The sequence below is a fragment of the Monodon monoceros genome, unplaced genomic scaffold (genome assembly GCF_005190385.1).
Source record: "Monodon monoceros isolate NGI ecotype Baffin Bay Population unplaced genomic scaffold, NGI_Narwhal_1 Super_Scaffold_21, whole genome shotgun sequence".
NCBI lineage: Eukaryota > Metazoa > Chordata > Mammalia > Artiodactyla > Monodontidae > Monodon > Monodon monoceros.
Genome location: NW_021703778.1, coordinates 36882982 through 36895435, shown reverse-complemented (window position 1 = coordinate 36895435; position 12454 = coordinate 36882982). Strand labels below are relative to the sequence as shown.

Here is a 12454-nt window from a genome sequence, read left to right as displayed (position 1 = left end):
CTGAGTATGTTTTTTTTTTTTCCTTCAAAAAAAGGCTCAAGGGTGCGATTTTCCTCGGCCCTTTCCATGTTGTCTACGAATCCAAACAACCTCACTAGGTGTCAAATTCTTGGTTTCCCCCTTTCCATACCACTTCGAACACTCAGCTCCCTTGTCTTCTGGTCCTGAATGTTGCTGTGGAAAAATCTGAGGCTGTCAACCAAAAAAAAAAAAAAAAACAAAAAAAAACAACCCTCACAAGGCTACAAATAAGGAAAGAGTTTATTTGGGGTCTTAAGGATTTTAAGTCAGGAGACACAGACTTGGGTAAAACCAAAAAAGTGTTCCAGGGGAGAGGAAGAGTCAGGGGCTTGTAAAGGCAAAAGCCACGAGGCTGTACTGACGCAAGAAAGGAAATATTTGTCCTTAAGGGATTGGCTGTCATGAATTATTTGAGGGTAAGGGTCCAATAAGTATCTGGAGTTTCTGGGACATTGGACAGATGTTCTGGATGCCTGTGTTAAGACGAGAAGATTCCATCTGGGCTGAGGCGTGCTTAAGTCACACTCCCTCAGTGGCCTCCGGCTCCATTTTAGAGAGCTCCCTTAGCAATACTGACTCCATTTTTATTTTCTTTTCATGAGGCCAGACTGATTTTTCTCTCCCCTCATTGTTGACTTGGTTTTTCCTCATGGGTGCCTGAAGGGTTGTTTTCTTTATCCTTAAAGTCCAGCAACTCCACTGGATTCAGTGTGCTCCCGGTGTCGATCAGTCTGAATCCCTCTTGTACCCTTTCAATCAAAACAGTGGGTTCTCCCTTTGTTTCAGGGAGAGTTTCTCTAAACATTCTTTTGCTTTAGCTGTTGGATAATCTACTTCAGGGACTCCAAGACCTCTGAGGTGGGAAGGTCTGTGTTCCATAATGATCATCTTCTCTTTAGTTGTTTGAATTTATGTGTCCTCTTTCTCTGAATTCACTGTGACTAGTTCAAGTTTCTCTCTGTGCCATGAATTTGCTTTTCAGACCTGGGCCCTGTGTTGCAACTCCATTTTTAGATGTGCAGTGGTCCTGCTTGGGTCCTTAGTGTGTGTCCTTTCCTCTTCAAGCTCTCTTTGCATCTCCTGATGCTATATATATATATATTTTAAATTAATTAACTTATTTTTGGCTGCGTTGGGTCTTCGTTGCTGCGCGCGGGCTTTCTCTAGTTGCAGCGAGCGGGGGTTGCTCTTTGTTGCGGTGCGCAGGCTTCTCATTGGGGTGGCTTCTCTTGTTGTGGAGCACAGGCTCTAGGCACACAGGCTTCAGTAGCTGTGGCTCGCGGGCTCTAGAGTGCAGGCTCAGTAGTTGTGGCGCAAGGGCTTATCTGCTCCACGGCATGTGGGATCTTCCCGGACCAGGGCTCGAACCCGTGTCCCCTGCATTGGCAGGTGGATTCTTAACCACTACGTCACCAGGGAAGCCCCGATGCTATTTTTTAATCATCTCTCCTCTGTGCTCTTTTTATATCCGACTCATCTTCTCATTAACTCTTCTCTCTCCTGAAGCTATTAGTTTCAGGGAAGCTGCCTTTGATCCTCAGCCCCATCCCCTCCCAGCCGTGCCCTCATAAGATTTCCTTCCCCTTCCTGGCAGTTGGCAGGGTGGCCTTGTGAGTTCTTTTCATCTTGTTCAGTTAATTTAGCAACTCCACCACTTCTCACATGGGAACCAGGCTGCCTTCCCCCAGAAAGACGGTTTCGAGAGCTGTGTTGTTTTTAGTCTGCTTTTTGGGAGCCCAAATGTGCAGGGGCTGGGGGAGACTCCCCACACCGAGGCCACCCTTGCTGGGGGCACAGGTCTTCTGTTTCCTGCCATCCCTCACATACCCTGCACCCCAGACCCCCTCTGCCCAGCCAGTCAGGCCTGTGTCCTACTCCCATGTCCCAGGCAGCCCAGGATTCGTGAGGACAGAGGGCCCTGGAGGCCACTGCTCTGGAGATTGTCGGCTCATTCTCTTCATAACTTGTCGTTGTTGCTCACTTTGTCAGGTACTGGGGTAGGGAGAGTCTGTGTTCTCCCCTCAGTCTGCCTTCTAAAGTCTGAAATCCTCTCCTAGGCAGCCTCTTAACAAATGCAAATCTCCAGGTCCTGCCCACCCAGAGGCCTAGAGGCCCAGAGACTTGGATTCTGTGGGTCTGGGTGGGACCTCTCCCTTCCCATCCCAAGTGATGTGGGTGTACAGGTCAGGGTTGAGGACTGCTGAGTCATTTACCAGGGCCATCTACATTTTTGTCAGATTAAAGGAATGTGTCTCTGATTATGTAAAATCACATGGCTATGAACATTTCATAGTTTTGGAATGTCCTAGTGGGTGGGCATATTGGATCATTCATTCTATTGGTGAGGATTCTGAGGCCCAGAGAGGGAAGTGACTTGCCCAAGGTCACGTAGCAAGTCAGCAACAGGTTTGAAGAACTGAACAGACAGGTTTGAAGAACTGGAAATTCCAACCCCAGATATGGGGCCTCGGGATCAGGGTAGCCAACCTCAGAGAGCAGGAAGGTCTCTGCCTGTGGCATGAGCAGCTCACTTCCCATCTTGGGGCCTTGAAGAGAATATATGGTTGTGGCCCTTCCCCTGGGGAAATTCGGTCCGGAGCGTCACTGGGGACGGGGGCCAGGCCAGGAGGCACACCACCAATCCAAGCCCTCCCAGGAGGAGTGACCCCACTTCCCCTCATGCCTGCCTCACCCCATTCACCCACTGTCCCATAGCCACGCTCTCATCACCAGGCCAGGACCTGGTCAGGACCTTGGGCCAGGTGGCAGGTTGAGTTGTCCTGGTGAGGAAGCAGCATCCGAATAGGTGGGGAATCTGGGATCAAGGCTAAAGAAGGGTCGGTCAGGCCTTTCTGGGAGGGTCCCCCACCTGCCCAGGGAAGGGGCTGCAGGAGCAGTATGGGCCAGGACAGGGCAGTGCAGCTTGACCCTCCATCAAGAGGATGGGCCAGGGACTTCCCTGGAGGTCCAGTGGTTAAGACTCTGCGCTTCCACTGCAGGGGTGTGGGTTCAGTCCCTGTCAGGGAAGATCCTGCATGCTGTGGGACTTGGTCAAAAAAAAAAGGATGGGCCAGGAGCCTCTGGGCAGCTGGGTCGAGCTCTCAGCGTGTCCTGGGTGTTGTCAGCCCCTGGCCTGTTCTCGTCCTGCCCCACCAGCCTGGTGACATCAGGCAGCCTGAGGAGAATCCCGGGCCCAACACCTGCCTGGTTTCAGGGCTCAGCTGCCTCAGGGACTAGCAGGACCCTCTCACAGGTTGCGGTAAGGGTGGATTCCTGTAAAGGCATGGGAAGCGCGGGCTTCCTGTAATGGAGCTGCTGAGCTCGGAATAGATCCATTCCACAGGGAAACAAGAAATACTTGATTGGAGTATTTTTGTGAGGAGATGGGGAAAAGGAATCTCATCCTTCCCCATAATAAAGCTGCAACTGCTTTTCTCTCTGGGCCATTTCTGCTCTTTCCTTGCTAAACGCCCCCTCCTCCTCCTCTCCCACCCCCACCTGGATTCCTCTCTGTTGTTCAATCCCAGCCCTCTGTTTGCACAGCTCTTACCAAAACAGGGGGGGCTGACAGCAGCCCCCGAGGGTGTCCCGCTGAGTGTGTGAATGAGGACGGTGGCCACGGCTTGCCCACCGCTTGCCATGCTCTGGGAAGTCCAGGAAGCGAGCCTGTGGCAGGACCATCCTGACCCCATTAGACACAGGAGCGCCCAGGGAGGAAGTGCCAATTTGGGATTCAGACTCAGGCCACCCAGGCCCCAGCTGCTGCTGCAGCTGACCTTGAACCCATCACAACATGCACGGGCTTCTTGGCTCTACAGCAAGCCCAGAAGGAGACAGGCCAGGTATCTACCACCATCCCACCAAATCCCATTTTTCAGATGAGAAAGCGAGGCTAAGGGAAGCTAAGGGCTCACGTGGCTGATATGCCCCAGAGCCTGCACTCACCCTGTTCTGCAGCTCTTTCGACTGTTTTAGTCTGAGCTGCACCATGGACTCTGTACACCTCTCCATGCCCGATCCTCCAGCTGTCCCGGCCACCCTGCCGAGCACACCATCTGCTTGGTCTGTGATGGGGCAGCTCCCTTCCTCTTCCCCAAGGCTTGTCTCCCCCACCAGATTGCAGGCAGCTGGTCATTATGGCGAACTGTCATCAGGCTTTTTTGCCTGGTGTTCACAATTCCTAATTTTTTCTCCCCATTTTGTAGTGTCGAGTCCTCTCCTCACTTTGGAGAAGGCTTGGCTCTCAGGTAAGGAGGTGCAGAGCTAGCTCAGTCCTGGGTCTTGGTTTCAGGGAGCCCCTGTGTGCTCCTGGGAGGAGCTGTACTGTCCAGGGAGCCTGCTGAGGCCTTCTTCAGTCTCTCTGAGGCAGGGTCTCTTAACTTTTTAGGGGTGCTGGCCTCTTTGACCATCTGAAGAAAGTCGTGGCCCTCCTCCCAGAAATCTGCACAGACATACAAAAAGAGTACATACAATTTAGAGGTTTATACGCCCTCTGACATCCATCCCTGGGTCTTCCAGGGGTTCCTAGAGTCTGTATTGAGACCTCCTATGTTAGGAGGTGCTGTCTGCCAATTTCCAGAACCCAGAATCTGGTTGCTTATGACGATTAGATAGCTGGATGTGTCCATGCCTGAAGGAAGCTTTTTTTTTTTTTTTTTTTTTTTTTGCTTTTTGTAGATTCATTTACTGCTTTAAAGTTTTTAATGGTTCGGCAGTTACAGGAATTTTTTTTTAATCAGAAAGAAAAATATTTACATCTCAAATACAAAAGAAAATTTTAAATTATTCTTGGTTGATCTCTAAAACCCAACCACTTACATGCTCATGATTTTTTTTTTACCAACTCACTTTATCTATTCAACATGTGCATCCTGTGTACTTACTAAACATTTACTTGCACTTGTATTTTCTGTGTCAGGTTTATTCTCTCACCCTGGAGAGAGATTTCACATGTTGCTTCCTCTTCTCAATTGCATTGTCAGGATTAAGGCTTATGGCATCAAAAGTTCCTTTGTCAATACAAATATGAAATCCAGACAGCTTCGTGGAAGGATTCAAAAAGGCTTCTTTTTTTATAACTTAAAGAAAAAATCAATTAATTAATTAATTTTTGGTTGCATTGGGTCTTCATTGCTGCACGTGGGCTTTTCTCTAGTTGCGGTGAGCGGGGGCTACTCTTCACTGTGGTGTGCAGGCTTCTCATTGCAGTGGCTTCTCTTGTTGTGGAGCATGGGCTCTAGGCGCACGGGCTTCAGTAGTTCTGGCACGTGGGTTCAGTAGTTGTGGCTCTCGGGCTCTAGAGCGCAGGCTCAGTAGTTGTGGCACACGGGCTTAGTTGCTCAGCAGCATGTGGGATCTTCCTGGACCAGGGCTCGAACCCGTGTCTCCTGCATTGGCAGGTAGATTCTTAACCACTGAGCCACCAGGGAAGCCCCCAAAAGTCTTCTACGTTCAACATAATGTTAGATAAACCTTCTTTCTCTATAATACTTCCAGAAAGCTGTATTGCAGAAGGAGAGTAATCCATTTCAGAAGTATTAGAGAAACCAAATTTTGCCTCCTATTCTTTTAGTGATCTCAAGCCATATTCTTCAAGATCTTCATTTTCTCCCAGTTTCCCTCATTTCCTTCTCTATCAGACCAACAAGGTTAGCCAGTAAAACGCCATTCCCGTTCCAGCATCAAGCACTGATGCATCCAGTGGAATCTTGTGTTTCTGCCTCCACCTTATTAGTCAAGCCATAACCAGATTTCTCCTGTATCCCCATACTCTTGGAAAGTCTGCAGCTCTCTCTCGTAGACAGCATCCCAATGCTCTCAGGTGCCCAGTGCAGACGGGGTGAAGTCATCCTCTCCAGGACTGCCCTCTCGGGTGGTGGCTTCTTTTTTTGAGAGAGCAATTTCAAAAAAAGGATCAGGTTGAGAATGGCTGAGCTGAGTGAGGACTACACCCAGTTTATTCGCCAGTCAATTTCTGCACAGATATATGCAACAGACGACACATGGGGGGGGTCTATGCTACAATAACAAAAGTTCATGTTCAGTGAGTGCCAGGCAGTGTGCTACCTGCTGATCACGCATTATCTCATTAAACCCTCATAACAATCAATCCCACAGGGTTATGCTATTATGATCACTCTCAGGCAAAGAGAAGTTAAGTAACTTACTTAAGGTCACACAATAAATGGATTCAGTTGGCCTGTGACCTCAAGCACTCTGACTCCAGAACCATTTGATAGTCTTCCTTGCTATGAACTGGTGAAACACAGCCTGCGGGGTGACTGGCCCCATCCTGTTCTGAGGTTTGGCTTTGGATGTTGTAGGGTCAGGGCAAAGGGACCAGGCTCTAAGTGGATGCTGAAATGACAGTTTTCTGGAAAGCCTCTGTAGCACACTGGTGCCCCAAGCCCCCTATCTCAAATCCCCAGTGGACTGTATCATGAAGTGGCATTTGCCTGGCTTGGCAGGGAGACAGAACTCCGCTCTCCAGCAAATTTGGGAGGTCATGTGACCCCATTTGACTCCATAGGCTGGCAAGGACTGGGAAATCTCAACTTACACTCTTTCCAACGCTTTTAAGGTTTCCTTTACCTCCAGTGCTCTCTGCAAAGCGCCTGCGGGAAACAGCGTTCCTGCTTCTGCTTCCCTGTTGCCGAGTCTGTTGAAGACGTACTCGGATGCTGGAGGAGCTTTTCTGTGCCAACAGACCCCTTCCTGCAAATAGCTCTCACCAAGCAAGGCTGTTCCACCTGCACATTCCTAAACACCCTCTGGAGGCTTCCGGCCCACCCTAAAGGCTCGGCTGACATTGCGGGAAACCAAGGATGAAAGAGGTTGCCTTGCCCAAGGCCCAAAGTTAAGTTCCCAGCAGCTAAGGTTTGTATTCGCCCTGAGGGCTGACCCCTGGTGCCCTTTCCTCTGCCCTAGGCAGGTCTCAAAATGTGGGCCCGGGGACTTCCCTGGTGGCGCATTGGTTAAGAATCAGCCTGCCAATGCAGGGAACACGGGTTTGATCCCTGGTCCGGGAAAATCCCACATGCCAAGGAGCAACTAAGCCCGTGCGCCACAACTACTGAGCCTGCGCTCTAGAGCCCTCGAGCCACAACTACTGAGCCCACGCGCCACAACTACTGAAGCCCACGTGCTTAGAGCCCGTGCTCCGCAACAAGAGAAGCCACTGCAATGAGAGGCCCGCACATGGCAAGAAGACCAGCCCCCGCTCGCTGCAACTAGAAAAAGCCCACGCGTAGCAACAAAGACCCAAAGCAGTCAAAAAGAAAAAAAAAGTGTGCCCGGGGTGGCTGGTGGCCTCAGCATCACCAGGGAGCATGTTAGAAATGCAGACCCTTAGGCCCCAGCCCAGATCTTCTGATCCAGAAACTGTTTTACCCAGCCCTCCAGAGATGCTGAACCTTTGAGAACCACTGACCTAGGCTTCTGCCTTCTCAGCTGTGATGAAGCTCTGCACAGGTAGCGATGATTAGTTTGAATTCCAAGTCCTCCATGCATTCTGGTCTTCCCCACACGTGAGTGGACTTCAGAAAATCACTAAATGGGGAAATCGGCCAGCTTTCTGAGAATGAGTAAGACACTAATAATCAAAAGCATCAATGCACACATACAAAAGGAAATCTAAGTGAATACTGAGGCCAACTGGAAGGCAACTTTCACTTGTCTTGGTGAAGCCAACAGAAGCAGTAAGGGGGGGAGCCTCCCCACAGGCCTGGCAGTACCAAGTGGGCAGCGGGATTTTAAGATCCAGTGGGCCCCAGGCCCCCGTCCCCATCCTCCTATCTCATCCTCTCATGGGGAGGGCCGTCTAGGCAGGTGCCTTCATAGCGGCCCCTTCACCCACTCATCCAACACGTTATTAGGCACCTGCTGTGTGCTAGGTCCTTCCAGCCAGAACCCCGGTCTGGGGCAAAGTGCAGACCTCAGCTAAGGAGTGGCAGGACTTGTAGGGTGGGGGTCCTTGCAGGCCACCTGGGGCCTCCTTCTCCTTTCCCCCGTGCGGCACCCTCTCCTTGAGCTGGAGCTCCTGCTGTGCTCCCCATTGGCACCTAGGCAGGTGACCCAGCACAGGGCACTCGTCCCCTGGAAGTGAGAAGGGTGGCCAGGTGGGGAAGTGTTGCCTTCTGCTCAGGAATGGGTAGGGTGGCCCCAGTGGCGATGGCCAGACCCTGGGGTCCCCAGCCTAGAGGCCACAGGGCCACTCCAGCCTCAGCACCCTGTGCAAGTTCAACTCCACTGACGCCTGCTGGCCTCGCTTGGTCCTGGCCCTGGGCTGGCCCTGGGAGGGGGTGCTTGCTCCAGGCCCACAGCCTATTCCTAGTCCACTGGGGGCTCTGACCCCACAGCCCTTCTGGAGCAAAGCTAAACCCCAAGGTGGCCGAGTGGCTCTCCCTTGCTTTATTCTGATTGTAAAAATGATAGAGTTTTTTGTAAAAAGTCAAGCAATTCAGAAAAGTAAAAATCATCTCAATTCTACTACTGTTAATATTTTGGTGAGCAACCCTCTCTATCTAAACACACACACACACAAACACACACACAGGTAAAGTGACAAAATCTTTACTAGCCATGTTGTTCTGTAGCCTTTTAAAAAAAATGAGCTGAGCTGTCATTTAAGAGACATACAATGCCGAGTGCTGTGCCTTATGGCATGGCCCTTCCTGCAGCCCACAAGGGACCTGGGGTCCCAGGCTGGGCAGCAGGGTGGCATGGATTTACAGCAAAGGGGTAGGACTCTGTTTGGCTTCTCAAAAACATGCTGTGGATGACTTTCTAGGTCAATAAGCAGAGCATTCATCACATGCTCTTAAATATAAAAAATAAGTTAGCACAGAGTTGGCATTTTTTTGTGGGGTGTTGGTGTGGTCTTTGTGGATTTACTTGCTAAGCTCAGAGGAGGCAACATGGGCTGGACAGAACCCTCACGCGCACACACATGCATACCCCACACATCGCAGGAGATCCTGGGCCCCAGGGGGGCTGCACTGGGGCCTGGACCAGGGGCTCCCAAATTGACCCCTCCGGCAACAAAGCGTCCTCCTACCTGGAAAGGGCCAGGACTGTCGGTCTGCCTGATGTGGGATCGCTATCTCTCAGGGATGTCTTCAAAGCATGTCAACAGCCCCTGTCCCTGCCCCATGTCCCCTCCTTGGCCAGTGGGATCTGTCGACTCCTGTCACCTTGCTACCCTGAGAGCTGCTACTTCTCTTGCTGGATGAGCAAGAGCCTCCCGCCTGTCTGCTGGCGTCCGGCCTCACCCACTCCAATCCTTTTCTGACCCTGGGGTCAGAGTAATTTTTCGAAGGCAAATTGGATCACGTCTCTCTGGCTTCAGAGCCTTCCCTGGGGACAGGTCCCACTCCTCAGCCAGGACCATCTGGGATGGCTTCTCCACCTCCCGCAGCCCGTCCTTAACCCTGGGGAGGTCCCCTCTCAGGCCAAGCTCCATCACACCTCCAGCCTTTACCCCTGCGGTTCCCTGGGGTGTCCTTCTCGTGTTCTGAATTCCTACTCATTCTCCAAGGCTCAAACTTCATTTCCTGTGCCCTCTGGACTGGATTAGGTCTCCCCTGGGGGCTCCCACAGCACCCCCACACCCCAATGCTGCTTCTCCTCTCCTTCCCCCGGGGTGAGCGATCGCTGTTTCCCTCCCTGACTGTGACCTCGCCGAGTGCCAGGGCCATGCCTGGGTCTCTGTGTTTGGCCCAGCAAACATTTGTGGGACATCTGACCAGAGGTGCTGGCAACCAGCTCGGGCGGCAGGGTCAGCGGCTACGTTTACCGTGCAGATGAGAAGTTGAGGCTCAGAAAGGCCACAGAGCTTGCAAAGGTCACACAGCGAGTGCGAAGGGAGCAGGACCGCTGGGCTGGGAACCGGGACCAGGCGGTGACAAGTGGATGGCGGTCCCCCGTGGCAGGGCACGTGTGGCCTGCAAGTGGTAGGCTCGTGGGGCTGGCGTGGGAGGCCTGCTCTCGCAGTAACTGTCAAACCACGGCCACCGCAGAGGTTGGTGCTTCCGTCTTGAGGTTAGCAGGGATCCCTGCTCCCCAGGTCACGAGAGGCTTGGGGGCCCCTCGCTGGGGAGGAAGCTCCGGGGTGCTAGCCGTGAGAGGGACTCTGGCCGCAGGTCTCGTTTCTCAAACACGCCTCCTTCCAGGCTGGGGTTTCAGACCTGTCCTGAGAGCAGTGAAGGTCACCGGGTCTGGATATCCAGTCACCTGCCCTGTGGAGGGGGACGCAAGGACCTGTGTGCTCTGTTCCCACACAGAGCTGGGCAGGGGCCGAGGCCCGACTTCTGTGGGAGCTTAAGGCTCCTGGCAGAGGCTGAATACGTGGGACCAGGACAGGCCGTGTGTGTGGGACCCACAGGGATAGACAGAGGCCCCCTGAGTAGGCTGAGGGGCCATCCAGGCTACTGATGCTCACCAAACTCTCTGTGGGATGCTGGAACCACGCAGTCAAGCTGTGATGACACCAAAACCCCATCCCCCACACCTGCAGGCAGTAGGGACACGGCCTCAGGCCCTCCTCCCTGGTTGGGAAATGCCTCCCTTCCTCAGAACCACTTGGTTGTGTGGACTCAAGTTCAGGCTTCCGGCTAGCCTCTTGTCCTGTCCTCTGTCCTCTGCCCCGCAACCAGAACAGGGGCCCAGCAGCCCACTCTAACCTCTATGGGATTCGGTTTCCTTCTTCCTTCTTCTCTTGCCAACATGGAACATGGGTCTGGCTGAGGAAAGCCGGTCTGGAGGTGGGGAGAACAGGAGAGTGAGTGTTTTTTAAAAGGCAGGAGCTTTCTAAAGGCCAAGGGTACTTGTCTTAGTAGCTCTGGTGGTGTCTGGCACAACTGTGGAAATTGAGCCCTTGACTCCTAGCAAACGGCGGCTGGGCCCATGGCCTGGAGCACCTAGCAGGGGCCGGTAGAGGCTTGGGTCCCCCGAGCACGTCCCACCAGCCTGCTTCTCCAAATCCTGTCTGTGATGCCACGTGGGGGACGTGATTTCTGCCTTGAGTCAGAAGTGACTGCTGGAGCCTCCTGGGGACTCCACCCTGGCCTCCACTAAAGGCCTTAGGGGCCATTGTCCCTCTGCTCAGGGGCCTCTGTCAGGATGGGGGCACAGGCTTGGGTGAGATTCACCCCTGCCACCAACCCAGGCTGCTGCTCAGAGCAGGAGAGCCAGGGTAAGCACAGGGTGGGCCTTAGGGGCTCAGAGCAGCTCCAAGCTGTAGGAGGAGAAGCAGTTTATTAAGAAGAGCAAGAGGGCCTGGACCACAGCCTCCGCTTCCTCTTCTGGATAAAAAACCACAGCTTAGCTGTGCTGGCTGATAATTCTGCAGCTTCTGTCCCTGGGGCCTGCCCCAGGGGCCTGAAGTTTTGAGCAGGCAGCCCCTGGGGCTTTGGCTGGAAAAATGGGGTTGGGAGAGGAGGTTGGATTGTTCAGGGAAAGAGCATAGACCTGGATTCCTTATAATTTATCTTCTAAACTGGAGCACTTTCAAGAATGAAAGGGAGCTGTCTTAATTATTACACCTGGGCAGCAGATGCAAACTGAGATGTATGTTACCCTAATTACCACCATTTCCTAGCTGTGTGGATTTGGGCAATTACATAACCTTTCTGAACTCTAGTTTCTGCATAAAAAAAGACTGATATGTGCCTGTTTCCCAGGGCTGGTGGAAGGATTAAAGAAGTGAATTACTGTGTGTGAAAATGCCTGAACAGCCCTCAGCATAGACCGGGCTCTCCATGTTTGCTCTCTTCCAGTGAGATAGTGGGTTCCCTGTCCCTGGAGATAAGCAAGGACTTGTCAGCTCTCTGGAGCAAGTTCTCATGGTGGGAGAGGGGCTGGGGAAGGTATGTATATAGCTGGAGAGTCAGATTCTAATCCTTCCTGTGCCCTCCAGAGGGGTGACGGTGAGGGTGGGAGAGCCTGAGCCCCCACCCTCAGGCCCACCTGTACCTGGGGAGGGTGGGCCAGTGAAGGGTCCTAGGCTGGAGCTCCTTCGTGGATTTGTCCCCGCCCCTCCTCCCAGGTGGTGGTGATTTCGGCGCTCATGGAGGACCCCTACCAGTGCCCAGCCTGGATTGGCTTCGCTATGACCATCTCTGTCTTCAGCTGCCAGAGGTCCCAGTTTTGGTTCAGGGAAAGTCCGTGTGCTTCTGTCCTCCTAAGATGGCGCTGTATGGATACGGTTGCATTCTCTGGGAGCTGGAGGCTGAACTGAAGGAGGCTGCTTGCATTTTCTGTGGCTGCTCCTGGGGACTGAGAAATTGAACAGACTCTGCTCCAACCCAACATTTTTTTTTTCTAATTAATTATTTTTGGCTGCACTGGGTCTTTGTTGCTGTGCGCGGGCTTTCTCTAGTTGCAGCGAGTGGGGGCTACTCTTTTGTTGCGGTGCGTGGGCTTCTCATTATGGTAG

The 12454-nt window shown here is 52.6% G+C and overlaps 1 protein-coding gene across 9 annotated transcripts in view; it reads right to left on the bottom strand.

Moving 5' to 3' along the window:
- BLM (BLM RecQ like helicase) overlaps window positions 1-12454 on the bottom strand; it is a 123188-nt gene that overhangs the window by 21908 nt on the left and 88826 nt on the right. For 6 of the 9 annotated variants that reach the window (XR_003795878.1, XR_003795880.1, XR_003795879.1 and 3 more), the window contains exons 22-25: window positions 12101-12294; window positions 10701-10775; window positions 7451-10256; window positions 3967-4462 (exon numbers count right to left, since the gene is read on the bottom strand). The gene's annotated coding sequence lies outside the window, so the exon portion shown is untranslated. Of the gene's footprint in view, window positions 1-3966; window positions 4463-5463; window positions 5904-7450; window positions 10257-10700; window positions 10776-12100; window positions 12295-12454 lie in introns of those variants that run through there. The other 3 variants (XR_003795875.1, XR_003795883.1, XR_003795882.1) reach the window with 3 other exon arrangements.